Below are 16,555 nucleotides of genomic sequence, written 5' to 3'. Positions count from 1 at the left end.
CAAAACTACAATGAGGTATCACCTCACACCAGTCAGAATGGCCATCACCAAAAAATCTGCAAACAGTAAATGCTGGAGAGGGTGTGGAGAAAAGGGAATCCTCTTGCACTGTTAATGGCAATGTAAATTGATACAGCAACTATGGAGAACAGTATGGAGGTTCCTTAAAAAACTAAAAATAGAACTACCATATGACCCAGCAATCCCACTACTGGACATATACCCTGAGAAAACCATAATTCAAAATAGTCATGTACCACAGTGTTCATTGCAGAACTATTTACAATGGCCAGGACATGGAAGCAACCTAAGTGTCCAGCAGCAGATGAATGGATAAAGAAGATGTGGCACATAAATACAATGGAATGTTACTCAGCCATAAAAAGAAACAAAATCGAGTTATTTGTAATGAGGCAGATGGACCTAGAGTCTGTCCTACAGAGTGAAGTAAGTCAGAAAGAGGAAAACAAATACTGTATGCTAACACATATATAGGGAATCTGAAAAAAAAAAAAAAAGTGGTTCTGAAGAACCCAGGGGCAGGACAGGAATAAAGATGCAGATGTAGAGAATGGACTTGAGGACGCGGGAAGGGGGAAGGGTAAGCTGGGACGAAGTGAGAGAGTGGCATGGACATATATACACTACCAAATGTAAAATAGATAGCTAGTGGGAAGCAGCTGCACAGCACAGGGAGATCAGCTCTGTGGTTTGTGTCCACCTAGAGGGGTGGGTTAGGGAGGGTGGGAGGGAGACGCAAGAGGGAGGAGATATGGGGATATATGTATATGTATAGCTGATTCACTTCGTTATAAAGCAGAAACTAACACACCATTGTAAAGCAATTATACTCCAATAAAGATGTTAAAAACAAAAATATAAAAAAAAAAATATGAGGAAGGGAATTCCCTGGCAGTCCCATGGTTAGGACACGGAGCTTTCACTGCCAAGGGCCGGGGTTCAATCCCTGGTCAGGGAACTAAGATCTCACAAGCTGCCTGGCACAGCCAAAAACAAACAAACAAAAAACCAAACAAACAAATGAGGAAACTGTTACACAGAGAAGTCAAGTTATTTGTCCAAGAGCTCATAAATAACTGCTATTTAAAAAATATAAATTTAGTTTTTAAAATAAGTTCCTTGAAGCAAATTTAGGAAATAGAGGCAAAAGAAATAAAATACCTGTATGGTGCTCATCCAGAGATAAGTGCCATTAATATTTTGGGTTATAGCTTTCTCGAACTTTTAAAATGCATATATAGTTGGCCCTTGAACAACACGGGGACTAGGGGTGCTGACCTCCATGCAGTCAAAAATTTGCATGTAACTTCACAGTTAGCCCTCAGTATTCACTATTCCACATCCGAGGATTCAACCACCCATGGATTGTGTAGTCCTATCGGACAAATTTAGTGAAAGAAATCTGCATGTAAGTGAACCTGCACAGTTCAAACCCATGTTGTTCAAGAGACAGCTGTGTATTTTAATAAAAAACAAGATTAGGGCTTCCCTGGTGGTGCAGTGGTTGAGAGTTCGCCTGCCAATGCAGGGGACGCGGGTTCGAGCTCCGGTCCGGGAAGATCCCACATGCCGTGGAGCGGCTGGGCCCGAGAGCCATGGCTGCTGAGCCTGCACGTCCGGAGCCTGCGCTCCGCAACGGGAGAGGCCACAACGGTGAGAGGCCCACGTACCGCAAAAAAACAAAAAAACAAGATTATAATGTAATGCTGTTTTATAATGTGCTTTTCTCATTAAGCAATTCTCATAAATATCATTCAGGTCAATTAATGCACTTAATGTTCGCATAGTATTCCACCTATGGCTGTACCATAGTTAGGCATCTCACAATTGTTAGATGGCTACTTTGGTTCCAATTTTTCATTATTCTTCACTTCACTGTGAAGAATTTCATTATCACTACATTTTTACCAAAAAATGATGACAATTTCCTTGTACAAATTCTTGAAAATGGAATTGCTAGGACAAAGGGTCTACACAATGTTCAGGCCTTTGATGTCTGTTGGTAAGATACAACTTTTAACAGGTATATAGTAATGAATAATTCCATGTTGACTTTTTTTTTCCTTTCCCTCATATAGGACCCATTAATCTTCTCACTGGCTCTACCCATCCTCTACCCTTTTCTAACTGGAAAATTCCAAGCCTAATCTTTCCTCATCCCCATTTCAGTCATTCAACAACATTCAACAAGTATGTGTTGAACACCTACAAAATTCCACGTTCTGGAGATCCACTGATGAACAAAACAGAGCCTTATGCTTGCAGAACTTGTGTTCTAGTGGGAAGATACAGATAATAAATATAACAGGTAAGTAGGGGACTTCCCTGGTGGTCCAATGGGTAAGACTCCACACTCCCAGTGCCAGGGGCCCAGGTTCGATCCCTGGTCGGGGAACTAGACCCCGGCCTCTCAAAGTGCTGAGAGTCTGCATGCCACAACTAAGAAGTCCTCATGCCACCACTAAGAGCCCACATGTTGCAACTAAAGATCACACATGCCACAACTAAGCATGCTGCAATGAAGATCCTGTGTGCTACAACTAAGACCTGGCGCAGCCGCAAGAAAAAAAAAAAAGAAAAATATCAAATAAGTAAATGATGTGGCATGTTAAAAGATGACAAGTGATACGGGGAAAAGGAAACTAGAGTAGGCTGATGGGGATCAGAGATAGTGGGCGAGAGATGGGGGAGACAGTTTGCAGTTTTACAAAGGAGGGTCAGAGTAGGTCTCATTGAGCAGGAGACACTTGAGTAGACTTGATGGAGGTAAAGGATGGAGGGGAAAGAACATTCCAGGCAGAGAGATCAGCAACGGCCCTAAAGCAGGAACTTTCCTTGTATATCAAAGAAGAGAAAGGTCAATGTGGCTGGAGCAGAGTGAATACTGGAGAAAAATAGGGAGATGAGGTCAAGGGGTGATGGACAGATGACAGACTGTGCAGGAACTTGCGAAGTTTTGTAAGGACTTTGGCTTTTGCTCTTCCCTTGAAGATTTTGAGCAGAGGAGTGACATGGTTTGACATGTAATTTACAAGAATCACTGACTGTTAGGAACAGACTGTAGAAGCTGGGCAATCACCTAGGAGTCTATTGTAGAAATACAGCCTAGGGGTGATGATGGCTCATACCAGGGGCTAGCCATGGAGGTGGTATGCAGTATACCACCAGAGTCTGAGTCTATCTGAAGGAAAGCCAGTGTTTTCTGTTTTCTTCTGCCTGCCCCTCTGGATTCAGTCTCTGGCTCTCCCCACCCTGCTCTATGCCCTGGGAGACTGAGCTGTATGAACTCCATCCAGAGTCTTTGTCCTGTTTCCTGTTGGGTTTGGCCGAAGGAGTTTCCCACTGAGTTTGGCCAAAAGGAATACTGGCAAGGGATCTGACGGAAGGAGAAGTGTGAGGTTGTGGTATATTTCCTCGACTGCCTCCTTTCGGTTTGGCTGAGCCCTCTACCAAGGGCACAGCTCTAATCAGGCAGCCCACCCAGAAAAGCTGCTCCTCAGGGGTGGATAATGGCTCCTCCCTTTGCCCATCAGACCTGAGTGGTGACAACTCCCTGCCCTTGCCAGCCCCAGAGTACCACGTTGTAAGTGGTTGTTTTTTCTTAACCCTGCCTGTAAATTTGTGCATAGTCCTTTTATTAAACTCTCCTCAAAGCACCCAGTTTGAGTGTGCCACCTGTTTCCTGCAGGGACCTGACTGATAGATTGGATGCCGGTTGTGAATGAAAGTGGAGTTAAGGATGGCTTCTTTGGCTGCAAGACCCAGGGTTCACCAGGTCCTCCCCTTCTATACAACTTTGTGCCCCAAACCTGGCCAAGGCGACTTTGGGAGCTTCGTTCCCCTTGGCAGTACCCGAACTGCATAGAGCTTCTAAGGAGTAGAAGGTAAGGGTAAACACAGCCATACTTTCCCCCCCGACCAGGTCTTCCAGACAAAGCCTGATAGAGAAAGGACGCTGGACTAGGAGTCAGGAAGCTCCCTTGTCTGGTCTCTGTGGAGTAACTCCCTGAACAAGCATTAGCAAATGACTGCTCAGAGCTTCAGTTTCCTCACCTCTAAAACCAGTAATAATGAAACCTAACTCAGAGACTTGTGGGGTGAGATCAAAGAACAGTGCTGTTTCTAGATTTTTTGATGATGGCCGTTCTGACCGTTGTGAGATATCTCATTGTAGTTTTGATTTGCATTTCTCTAATGATTAATGATGTTGAGCATGCTTTCATGTGTTTGTTGGCAGTCTGTATATCTTCTTTGGAGAAATGTCTATTTAGGTCTTCTGCCCATTTTTGGATTGGGTTGTTTGTTTTTTTGATATTGAGCTGCATGAGCTGCTTATAAATTTTGGAGATATTTTGTCAGTTGCTTCATTTGCAAATATTTTCTCCCATTCTGAGGGTTGTCTTTTGGTCTTGTTTATGGTTTCCTTTGCTGTGCAAAAGCTTTGAAGTTTCATTAGGTCCCACCTAAAAATATAGAAACAGTAAATGCTGGAGAGGGTGTGGAGAAAAGGGAACACTCTTGCACTGCTGGTGGGAATGTGAATTGGTACAGCTACTATGGAGAACAGTATGGAGGTTCCTTAAAAAACTACAAATAGAACTACCATATGACCCAGCAATCCCACTGCTGGGCATATACCGAGAAAACCATAATTCCAAAAGAGTCATGTACCAAAATGTTCATTGCAGCTCTATTTACAATAGCTGGGAGATGGAAACAACCTAAGTGTCCATCATTGGATGAATGGATAAAGAAGATGTGGCACATATATACAATGGAATATTACTCAGCCATAAAAAGAAATGAAATCAAGTTATTTGTAGTGATGTGGATGGACCTAGAGTCTGTCATACAGAGCGAAGTAAGTCAGAAACAGAAAGACAAATACTGTATGCTAACACATATATATGGAATCTAAGAAAAAAAATGTCATGAAGAACCTAGGGGTAAGACAGGAATAAAGACACAGACCTACTAGAGAATGGACTTGAGGATGTGGGGAGGGGGAAGGGTAAGCTGTGACAAAGTGAGAGAGTGACGTGGACATATATACACTACCAAACGTAAAATAGCTAGTGGGAAGCAGCCGCATAGCACAGGGAGATCAGTTTGGTACTTTGTGACCACCTAGAGGGGTGGGATAGGGAGGGTGGGAGGGAGGGAGATGCAAGAGGGAAGAGATATGGGAACATATGTATATGTATAACTGATTCACTTTGTTATAAAGCAGAAACTAACACACCATTGTAAAGCAATTATACTCCAATAAAGATGTAAAAAGAAAAAAAGAAAAAGAGCAGTGCTGGCCTCAACAGCATGTGGTCTGGTGTGTGAGCCTTGGGAGCCAGAAGGCCAGGACTTGTATTCCAGCCTTGTGGTTTACAAGCTGCATGACCTTGAGGAAGTTGCTGAGCCTCAGCTGCCTCATCCATAAAATGAGAATAGTAATAGCATATGCTACCATGCAGGGGATTGGAACTTACATGAAATGAGGGTGTGCTTGACAGGTGAGTATTTAGTAAGTGTTACGTAGTTAACAAATATCAAATTATTTCCTTCTCCCCTTCTGTGAAATAAGGGAGTTGAACTCAACACATAGGCTAACTTCCTTTGCTGATGTGAAATCTAGGGGTTTATTGAAAATTTTATTATGTACCTTTTCAAAATTATACAAAAATGTATATATGCTAGAACAAATATCCATGTACCCACTACCAGGTTAAAAAATAAACTTTACCAAGGTAGTTTATATATTTGCATATAATGATTTTTCAGTGTTTTTAAATTTTGAACAATTGGTATCATATTATGAATTAATCTGCAACTTGCTTGTTTTTTTCCCTCAACAGTATTTTTGTGAGATTGTCCATTTTACTGCTGTGTGGTGTCACATTGTATGAATTTGCCGCACTTTATTCATCCATTCTCCCATGGATAGACATATACATTGTTTCCAACTTTTGGGATTACAAACAATGCTACTCTGAACATCCTAATAACTGGTCCTGTGCCCCCACACACAGTTTCCAAGTCTGAGTTTGTGAGTTTCTTTTCAGCCCTGCCAGATGCTGGTATGAACTCTGGTCCAGATGGGGGAAGGGGAGGAAGACTGGACTGGGGGTAAGAGTGGAGAGGAGGAGTTGGGGAGCTGAATCTCACTTAACAGGTTCTGAAGGCTTTGTAAGTAACAGCACTTAGAACCCAGTGTCTTGCAGATTTAAGTGTAAATGAATCAGAGCCATATGGATTACATTTGCCTTAAGTGACACGAGGCAGGGCTTCAGGGGAAGGTGCAGGCAGTTTGTGGGTCATCTCCTTTGCTCGCCAAAGACCTGTACTTCCCTATAGCAGCCGGTTGTATGCAGAGGAGTGCAAACGATGAGCTGCGCAGGTGCCCTTCCTACAGCCTGGAGGAATCAGGTAGCCAGTGCATCCTCAGGCTGCCTGAAGGGGGCACTGAGGAGCCTCAAAGCTTTAGGAGGCTTAGTTCTAGTTCCTCCTTTGACACTGCTTTGCTGTGTGGCCTTGGGCCGGTGTCCTGCTTCTCTGGGCCTTAGTTTCCTTCTTTGTCAATGAGAGGCCTGGGGGGTGGGATAGCATAGTAATTAGAGCCCAGGTTTGAAACTATCTTCTAACCTTTTTTTGGCTGTTAGACCTTGGACAGATTACTACTCAGCCCCTCTGTGCCTCAGTTTCCTTATCTGTAAAATGAGAATATTAATAGTGTCGCTTCATAGGTGGTTGTGAAGAATAAATGAGCTAGTAGTACAACTAGAAGGCGCCTGTCTGTTAGAAAGCACTCAAGTGGTACCACTTTTGTTTTTTCATTATGGTCCTTATCAACGATAGGTCCAAATCTGATTTCCCCTGGCACTCTCAGGCAAAGAGTATGGAAGTGAGCCTGAGAAATGAGAAAGGGTTCCCCAGTGGCCGGACATTTCCTGTTCTTGTAGCAACTACATCTCCACTTCATGTTTATCAATTACATACAAGGCTAAATGTGAATATGTACACATATGTTTACAAAATGGATCGTGCTGAGTTATAATATGTTTTTGTCACTTTCACTGTGCCATATATATATTTCCTTGTCATTGATACTCACCGCCAACATTTGTCTGTATCTGAACCGGCGCACAGCAAACAACCATTTCCCGAGTTCTTACTGTGCACCAGGCATGGTGTTAAATGTTTTCCGTGTATGTCCTCATTTAATCCTCAAAACAAGAGAAGGCATTTGGTATTATTATCACTCCCATTTTACAGCTCAGGAAAGTGAGGCTTGGAGAGGCTAAATAAACTGCTTAAATTATCCCTCGAGTCCAGACCTGCCGACTCCTGTCCATAACTGCTGACCTGCTCCCAGGCAGGCACAGGATTGAAATACATCATGAAGTAACCTCAGGCCCCTATTCTTGGACACCTGGATTTTTTTTCTGGCTTCTCACTCTTATCAACAGCATGTGATGATCATTCTTTTAGGAAGATCTTTGCCTACCTCGAGATCGCTTCTTTGGGATAAATTCCCGAAGTGGATGGGATGGTGTTTGGGGCTTTTGTTTTGGAGATGAGGAGAAACAGAGAATCCCAGCTGGACAGGAGGGTTAGGCAGGAAGCCCTCTAGGAGGTGGGCCCAACTGGAAAGCCAGGATGCCTGACTAATCCACAGTACATGCTGCTTCAGTTTATCTGAGGGATGGTTGCCCAAGCTCCCCAGGCTTACCCTGAAGCCTTTAGGAATCTAGTTTTTTTTCCATCCTGGTTTTGCTGACTTGGCTGAAGTCCCTGCTCAGTGGATAAGCTGCAAGACACAGTCACACAACACCATACACACAGACACACACACACACACACGCACACACACGCACACACAGCCTTCCAGGAATCAGGCATGAGGGAGACACTTGCTGGGAAGAGGCCAACTTATGGAAAGTGGGAGACCCTACCTTACTCAGAAGGAAAATTTCCTGGGAAAAACTGTTCACCAGATTTACATAAATCATTTCGTCTCTGAACTGGCCTGGGTTCATTTACCATTTTCATAACACCTTTATTGTTTCAGAAAAAAAATGACATGTTCATTGTTTTTTTAAATCCCTGAGAAATGTATAAATATATATAAATATATTTGAAGATGTAAAAGCATTTAAAACTCTTCATTTCAGATTGGGTGATATAAATCAGTGCTTTTCAAGCACTGGGCATCTTGTTAAAATGCAGATTCTTTTTTTTTTTTTTAATTTATTTATTTCTTTATTTATTTTTGGCTGTGTTGGGTCTTCATTGCTGTGCGCGGGCTTTCTCTAGTTGTGGTGAGCGGGGGCTACTGTTCGTTGCGGTGCGCAGGCTTCTCATTGCGGTGGCTTCTCTTGTTGCGGAGCACGGGCTCTAGGTGTGCGGGCTTCAGTAGTTGTGGCACGTGGGCTCAGTAGTTGTGGCACACGGGCTTAGTTGTTCCGCGGCATGTGGGATCTTCCCGGACCAGGGCTCAAACCCGTGTCCCCTGCATTGGCAGGCGGATTCTTAACCACTGCGCCACCAGGGAAGTCCTAAAATGCAGATTCTGATTCAGGAGATCTGAGTGGGACCTGAGCATCTGCATTTCTACCTGCTCTCAAGTGAGGCCGATGCCACTTGTCCATGGCCAAGTCTGCAAGTAGGGAGGACCACAAGATATATTTGTTAAAACAGAGATTCTTCTGTTGTGGCATTGTGGCCAAAATATCCTTATGTCAGAGCAAAGGGTCTTAAAATCATTTCCTTATGTCAGAGCAAAGGGTCTTAAAATCATTTGGTCAGAGCCTCTGCTGACAGGTGGGGAAACTGTGGGCCAGTGGAGGGATGGAGCAAGCCCAAGGCCAGGGAGCTCGAGCCAGGGCATAGCTCGAGCCAGGGCATAGCTCGGGCCTCCAAGCTCCTTTCGTTTCCTCTGAACCTGGAATCTCGTCAGTTTCACCCGTGGGACCAGCAAAGGCTCTGAGACTGGCTGAGGGGAGCAGTGGCCCATGTAAGGAACAAGGCCACCAGGCAGAGGGCAGACCCCACGCCCGCCAGGCATACACTGGATGCTTTACATGCCTACGTTCTCAGAAAATCCTCACTATGGCCCCACGCAGTACATCATCAACTCCATTTTACACAGAGAAACCGAGGCTCAGAGAGCAAAGCAACTTGTCTGCAGTCACACAGCAAGCGAGTGCAGAGCTGGCATGCGTCCTGTGCATAAGATCCCCCAGCACTGTCTCCCAAAGTCCTCCTTCAGCTCCCACCTTCAGGATCTCTACCTTACTGTGCTTGAACAATGGTTCACTTTCTGTTGGGGGAAAACCAGTATTGCTTGAAAGAGACTGTAGGAAATAAATACAACGATAACAAAACAGTGTTATTGAAATCTAGCTATATCTTATAACCCTGCAGAGCCAAGGCCTGCTCTCCTTGTTAAAAGGGGAGATCAGCAAACATTAGAACCATATTAGAGACAGACTAGACCACACTGAAGCTTTCCTCTTGATGAACTTCAAAGAATCGAAAGAGAGTTGAAGAGAGAGTAATTTTGCAGGACGTGGTCCCACCTCTACCAGTGCCCTGTATGAATTCCATCTTTCTGCCATCTCTCCAGCCAGCCATCTCACACTGCACTATGCTATCTTTGTGCCCTGAGCCAGGTGGTGTCAGTGAGGATTGGCTTCCTGGAAGAGGCACCTGGACCAGATTTCACATATAGGGAGGCTTAAGCCTGTGGCATCTCTACTTCAAGCTCCTTGCATCCCAGGGGGTGCAGTCCTGTCTCCTCCCCAGGGGCCTTGGAATCAGTCAGCAGGCTGCCTGGAGCCAGGGCACACTCCCTCCCAAAGAGATGACCCACCAGCCTGTTTGCCTAATGTGACCACTTTGGAAAAATTGTTTGTTCTCATCCTGCTAAAAACAGCTTCAAAGTGACTCCTGTCTAGACTGTGCCAGGATCGATTATCAGATCCCTGACCTGATCGAAACCACAGGGTGACATAGTCATTTGCCTTAATGCAATTAAAGCAAAATATAATAATGTATCCAGGCCAGGGACAAGAACGAGGCTTCCTGGAAGGTGGAAGGAGAAACCAGCTCTGGATAACTTCTTCTCGGCTCGAAAGAAGTGAGTTTAGACTTTTCCTGCCTCTGTCTCCAGGGCAGCCTTGGGTTCTGGACTGCCCCTTGCTCTGCTGAGGGCCACCAGGTGAGGGTGGCCTGGAGGATGGGGAATCAGGAGGAAGCAGTCGTGGGATGGGATGTGGGTGGGCGTGGGGTGAGCACAGGCCAGGAGGAGGGGTGCCGAAGAAGGAAGGAGGGAAGAGGGAAAAGATCACAGAGAGAGGAGGAAGTGGATGCAGCTGATTTGGTAATTCCAAGAATCTCTGACAAATCCCCAGTCCCAGGGAGACCAGAGCAAGCCTGGCAGGTCTTCGCAGAGGACAGCAGCAGTGAGGTTAATCCAGTCATCACCGGAAGGCACCAGGAAAATGGGTTTTCACTTCTCAGGGAGCGACGAGAACAAGGAAGATCAATGCGAAGACCACGGCCTTGTGGTCAGACACTGCCGGGCCTGCCACGCGCCTTCTGACCAACATCCCAGGGTTCTGGAGAAGAGCCACCCCCCTGGGACAGGCAGGGAAGCAAGCCCTCAGAGCATTCTGTGCGGCACTCCACACACTGCCACAGGGCTGCTGGCACAATGTGCGGCAGACTGGCGGCTTAAACAACAGAAATGTGTTCTCCCATTCTGGAGGCCGGGAAGTCGAAAATCAAGGTGCAGGCGGGGTTGGTTCCTTCTGAGGGCTGTGAGGGTTCTGTTCCAGGCCTCTCTCCTGTGTCGTGGATGGCTGTCTTCTCCCTGTCTCTTGTCTCTGCATCACTCTGTGTCCAAATTTCCCCTTCTCATGAGGACACCAGATGTATTGGATGAGGACCCACCTCAATGACCTCATTTTAACTTGATTACCTCTTTAAAGACCCTGTGTCCAAATAAAGGCATATTTTGAAGTGCTGGGGGTTAGGATTTCAACCTATGAATTTTAGGGCAAGGGCACAATTCAACCCCTAGCACTGTCCATGGAGAGCCCCCCTCCACTGCTCCCTTGAGGGGAGTGAGAGAGGAGACCGAGCTCTGGGGATGCCCAGTGCCCCCTGTTCCCTGACCCTGGGAAATCAAGTCCCCTTCAGCGGCCTCACTTGCTCTTCTGTGAGTGGAAGTGGAAACACTGCCCCCATTGCGTGGAGAAGAACGCTAACTCCAAGCGCCTTCCCTTCCATGTTTACCAGACTTTGTGAGCTGGGAAACATCTTTGGGAATCGTGTGTGCTCTCCTTTGCCAAACTCAGGTTTCCTGAGGACGACTTCCTACCCCAGAAAGTACAGCTCTGGTTCCCTTTCTTCTCCTTCGTCTTCCTCTTCCTCCACCTCCTCTTTTCGTTGACTCCCAGAGGCTCTCGTTATTTTATTGTTTGCTGTTATTCGCTGCCCCTTATCACGGATTTCATTTTGCAGGGGTTGTCCCAAGTGCTTTACCATCTTCGTCTCATTTTACCCTCCCAGTAACCCTATAGGATAGGAACTATTGCTATTCCCATTTTATAGATGAATAAACTGAGGCTCAAAGAGCTGGGGTAGGGCCCAGAAGACAAAGCTGGGATGCTAATGGGGAAAATTTCCACAAGGCAGATCTCAGCTCCGCAGCAGGAAGGCCTTTCTCATGGGCTGCCTGGAAGGTAGGGAGGTACCCATCCAGGACCCTGCCTGGAAGGAAGATCATGGGCCCTTAGAGTCTTGGGATGACAGGGATTTGAGGGGTTAAGTCCAAATGCCTCTTCTGGGCCACATAAACCCCTCTTTAACACCTCGAAGGCTCAGCCAATGAGAGACCTCAGGGGAGAGGTAGGGACTCTGGCAAACCCCCCCAAGCCAACTTGCCAGTTGCCCTGACAGCAGCTGCCGAGCACATGGCAGGCACTCAACACACACATAATAAATAAATGGTGGTGCCGATCATTTGCAGTCACAAAAATAGCCACCTTTGGTACAAGATGACCCTTTACCAGGCTCAGGCTAAGAATTAGACCTATAGTTTCTTGTTTCAGTTCCTCCTTTCCCAAACCCTATGGGATAGGTGCGATTATTACCCTGGTTTTACAGCTAAGAAAGCAAAGACCAAGGAGGGTTTAGTAACTTGCCCGTCTGCCTGACTCTGAAGCTCTGGACAACTGCATTAGTGGATCTCAGACCCTGCCCACAGTAGGGGGGCGTATTTATTTAACTGTTCCTACAGCCTTGGATTTCCAGCAACCCCCAGCACACAGTGGGTGCTTAATACTTAATGAATTAATGAACTGATTCATTCATCAAACCTAGTCCACTGAAGTAGACATGTTAACCTAACAAACAACAAAATCTCTTTGGGCCCATAAGATTCCCCCAGCCCAGTGCCTGGCACACAGTAGGTGCTCAATAAATATTTACAGGATGAATGGCCCTCTGGCCCCTAATGTGAACAACTCTGCCCATAAATTTCAGCTCTAGGCACTTTGAAGTTCCCCCAGGGAACAGCTGCTTTTCTTGTTATCGAGGCCCCCCTGCCCCCATCCTTCCCCTCCGCCCTCCTGGCCCCCTGGGCCCATCCAGGCCAGGGACCTGGGGCCGCCAGAGCCGGGAGATAAGGATGATGGATGGCCAGTCGCCTGGCTCCACTGAAGCCTGGGGTTTCCTGGGAGCAGGAGACAGTCTAGTGATTCCAAAGCCCCTCGGAATTCGAGTGGAGAGAGCTCGAGGAGGGGGCGGGGACAGGGGCAGCATACGAAGTGTCCCTATCTCCTCAGAGATGCTGGACCTGACAGGAGGTTTCAGCACCCCCTGGCCACCTTGATCTCCTTCCATGTTGACAAGGCTTCCTTTCAGCATGTGCTGGACACCAGGACTCATCATTGGAGCTTCCAGTGGGAGTCTGGAGGATGGTCTCCCCCTCCATCCCACCCCACCCCTCCCCCCTGCATTGGGCCCAGGATCTGGAGGCAGGGCAGGCTGGCTTCCTGCTTTGTAATCTGGGCTCTACCGTTAATCGAGTCCTTGGCAAAATAAGAAATCATTTAACATGTTGTACACCTTAAATTTACATAACGTCATAGGTCAAATATATTCAACAAATTTAAAAAAAAAGAAAAGAGGTTTCCTCACTTGTAAAATAAATCTTGGGGGAGGCTTTCCCATCCAGCAATGCCAAGATGAGATTTTAAGTAGCTAAGGGAGAATCAGCTGGGACTGAACACAGTGGATGCTGCCTCGATGATGAAGCTGGCTTAGCCTTGGATCCAGGCAATATTCGTCATTGGTTTAACTTAAAATCTCTGATCCCCAAACCAAGACACTTACTAGGTTTGGGTAGATCGTGGAGCCTGAACACGTTAGATTTTGAAGGACTCTGTGAGACTGAAACTTGTAAGTTTCTTTTTGTCCTTCCCTCTCTCTGGACATATATATATATATACACACACACATATATATATATATATTTAATTGCAAACAATATTTGAATGTCTTCCTTGTTTAAAAAATACAGATAAAGTGCCCGACACAAGGTACCCTCAATCCTGGACTACTCCCCTCTCTTTCCAGAAACAAAACCATCGTTTGGAGATGCACCCCGTAAAGCCTCCTCAGCACCTTTTAATGTATCTGTCCACCTACAGCCAGATATCCAGAAGGGGTGGGGTCTATATCAAAGGAATCAGCCTACCCAGGTCTTGGTACCACCTCTAGCACTCAGCCCTGTGGCCTGGAGACCCATCCATGCTGTGACATAGGGACACATCTGGTTACACCTTACTGGGGTTCAGCTCACGGTTGGGTGGCCCGGCCTTTCGGGTAAGCTCTAAGAGGGTAGAGACTTGGTCTATCTTGTTCAGCGGTGATTCCCAGTGTCTAAAACAGGGCCTGGCAGTTGTTACTCAATAACTGTCCCACGAACGAAAGAAGGGATGAACACATGCATGACCTGTTGCATGTAAGACATTGCAGTTGCTTCCAACTTTTCACCGACACAGCGGGTGCTGTGATGAGCATCCCAGAACGTGCTCCCCGTGTTCACTTTTGAGGGACAGTAACTTGTGGAGTCTCCCTGCAGCTTCGAAGAGCACAGTTTGAAATCCTCTGATTAGGCCCAAGCCTTTATTTCGTAGATGAGCACTGGGACCCCAGTGAGGGCCGACGGCTTGTCCCAAGGTCACCTAGCACATCAGGAATTGAGGAGAGCCTTGGGGGTAGCTTGAATTCTTCTGCCGTCATGTACTCTCTTAGTACCTACACTTTCTCTGACTCCCAACTCCAGCCTGTGCCCCTCAGGAGGGTGACTCTCGGGACAGAAGGTCTGATTCACTCTGCATAGAGAGGCGTCTGCCTCCAGAATCAGGAGGGTTTCATCCTGGGGTTCTCGTCCCACTATTGAATTGTTTTTGGGGCTTTTTAAATTTATTTATTTTGGCTGCTCTGGGTCTTAGTTGCGGCACGTGGGCGTCTTAGTTGCAGTATGTGGGAGCTAGTTCCTGACCAAGGATTGAACCCAGGCCCCCTGCATTGGGAGGGCAGAGTCTTACCCACTGGACCACCAGGGAAGCCCCCCAGTATTGAACTGTTGAAGGATCTGGGTAAATCACGTTTCCTCCCTGGGCCTCAGTTTCTCTAATCTACAACTCTGGCCTAATGATTCTTGACTAACTCATGTAGTGATGATGACAAGAAAAGAGTTTGTGAAATACACAAGAGGCATAGGAATCTAAGACAGGGCTAGTTCAATTTACAACGTAGAATTTTTAAAAACAGTTTTCAGATTAAAAGATATAGCAGGTTTCTACTCATAAAAAAATGAAAAAGTATATATATACATATATATGTATTTGAGTTAGTTTGTATAAATACAGAAAACTAACAGCAGTTACTCAGCAAATGTTCATTATCAATGGACTCCTCTGGAGTTCAGAATTGCCAAGGAAGTAAAAAGGCTATTAACAATTTCCTACTACACCCAGCTTTGCTGGTTTTCTAAAAGCTTGACAGAACAAAAGATACATTTACACATTAAGTATGTAACCTCAAAAAATCAAAAGAGAAAAGATAAATATTGCTAATAGGAAAAAAATTAAAGCAAAGGCTGCAAATAATTTTGTTTACAAAAGTAAAACTACAAATAGCTAAACAAGAAAAAGATCTTTTTCTTGATCAAATAGAGACAAATTAAAACAGCAGTGAAATTTCCTTTTTTGCCTATAAAATTGTAAAAAGTGATATGAAATAAAGACCAAAAGGTTTTCTTTCATTCCTGCCTAGGGAGAGGGTAATCATGATTAGGGATTAGCAGGAAGGTGGGGACATCCACGCCCCTCACAGCGATGACATGTCCATCCTGTCCTGCTCCCCAAGCCATCCCGAGGACAGGGGAAGATGACAGGACAGGGTCACCACTTCCTTCAGCTCCCCTCCTCCTCCAACTGTTGGCGTCTTCTGACCCACTGCCCCCACCAGGGACACTCCTCCCTCATCAGACCTAAATTCCCCTTCTTCTGATAAAAGAGTCCTGGATCCTGTGACAAAACCAGAAATGATTGGGAAGGTGCCTGGTGCACGCCGACTGTCCCCTACTCCCAAAGGGATTGCTAGGTTCAGAATAGAGAACCCCGTTGTGGGATCGATGGTCATCTCTGTGAAGCCTCTCCTTCTAGGCAGAACTGCCCCAAAGGCTTTATTTTGGTGCGTTTTTTAATGGGAATACACTGCTATACTAGGAAGAGCCATTAGCAGTCATCTGGTCCAGTAGCCCCATTTTATAAGGGGAAACTGAGACATAGGAGGGCTTATGAGAAACCCAAACCACCCAGCTGATTGGATGGAGCTATGTCTAGAACCAAGGTCTCTTGACTCCTGATTCAGTACTCTTTCTGCTCAGATTGATATTTTTATTCGTTTACTGATTCTGTTCTTTAATTCCAGCATATGGAAATCTACTATCTCCCTGGCCGTGGCTAAAAATCCCGCTTGTTCGCTTGGGGAAGGAAGTGGTCCTGAGATATTATACGTTCACAATGGAAATCATGTAATATTTAAAAGGAGAAAAGATGGGAATTTCCTGGTGGCCCAGTGGTTAGAACTCCGTCCTTTCACTGCCGAGGGCCCGGTTCAATCCCTGGTCGGGGAACTAAGATTCTGCAAGCTGTGCAGAGCAGCCAAATAAATAAGTAAATACTTTAAAGGAGAAAAGATACAGTTCTGACATTTATAATAAATAGCATTAATAATAAGATGTAAACATCAATTAAGAAGTAATACAGGGCTTCCCTGGTGGCGCAGTGGTTGAGAGTCCACCTGCCGATGCAGGGGACACGGGTTCGTGCCCAGGTCCGGGAGGATCCCACATGCCCCAGAGCGGCTGGGCCCAAGAGCCATGGCCGCTGAGCCCGCGCATCCGGAGCCTGTGCTCCGCAACGGGAGGGGCCACAACAGTGAGAGGCCCGCGTACTGC

At 46.0% G+C, this 16,555-nt stretch overlaps 1 long non-coding RNA gene across 1 annotated transcript in view; it reads left to right on the top strand.

Moving 5' to 3' along the window:
• The first annotated feature begins 398 nt into the window (after positions 1-398).
• The window catches only part of LOC112409807 (uncharacterized), a 16,392-nt gene continuing 235 nt past the window's right edge, over positions 399-16,555 (top strand). The window contains exons 1-3 of the long non-coding RNA XR_003005235.1: positions 399-447; positions 2,191-2,329; positions 3,710-3,905. This is a non-coding gene — a long non-coding RNA (uncharacterized LOC112409807). The remainder of the gene's footprint in view (positions 448-2,190; positions 2,330-3,709; positions 3,906-16,555) is intronic.

This window comes from Neophocaena asiaeorientalis, unplaced genomic scaffold (genome assembly GCF_003031525.2).
Source record: "Neophocaena asiaeorientalis asiaeorientalis breed wild unplaced genomic scaffold, Neophocaena_asiaeorientalis_V1.1 scaffold336, whole genome shotgun sequence".
Taxonomy (NCBI): Eukaryota; Metazoa; Chordata; class Mammalia; order Artiodactyla; family Phocoenidae; genus Neophocaena; species Neophocaena asiaeorientalis.
The sequence above is the reverse complement of the archived record's forward strand: the minus strand, read 5'-3'. Positions and strand labels throughout refer to the sequence as shown.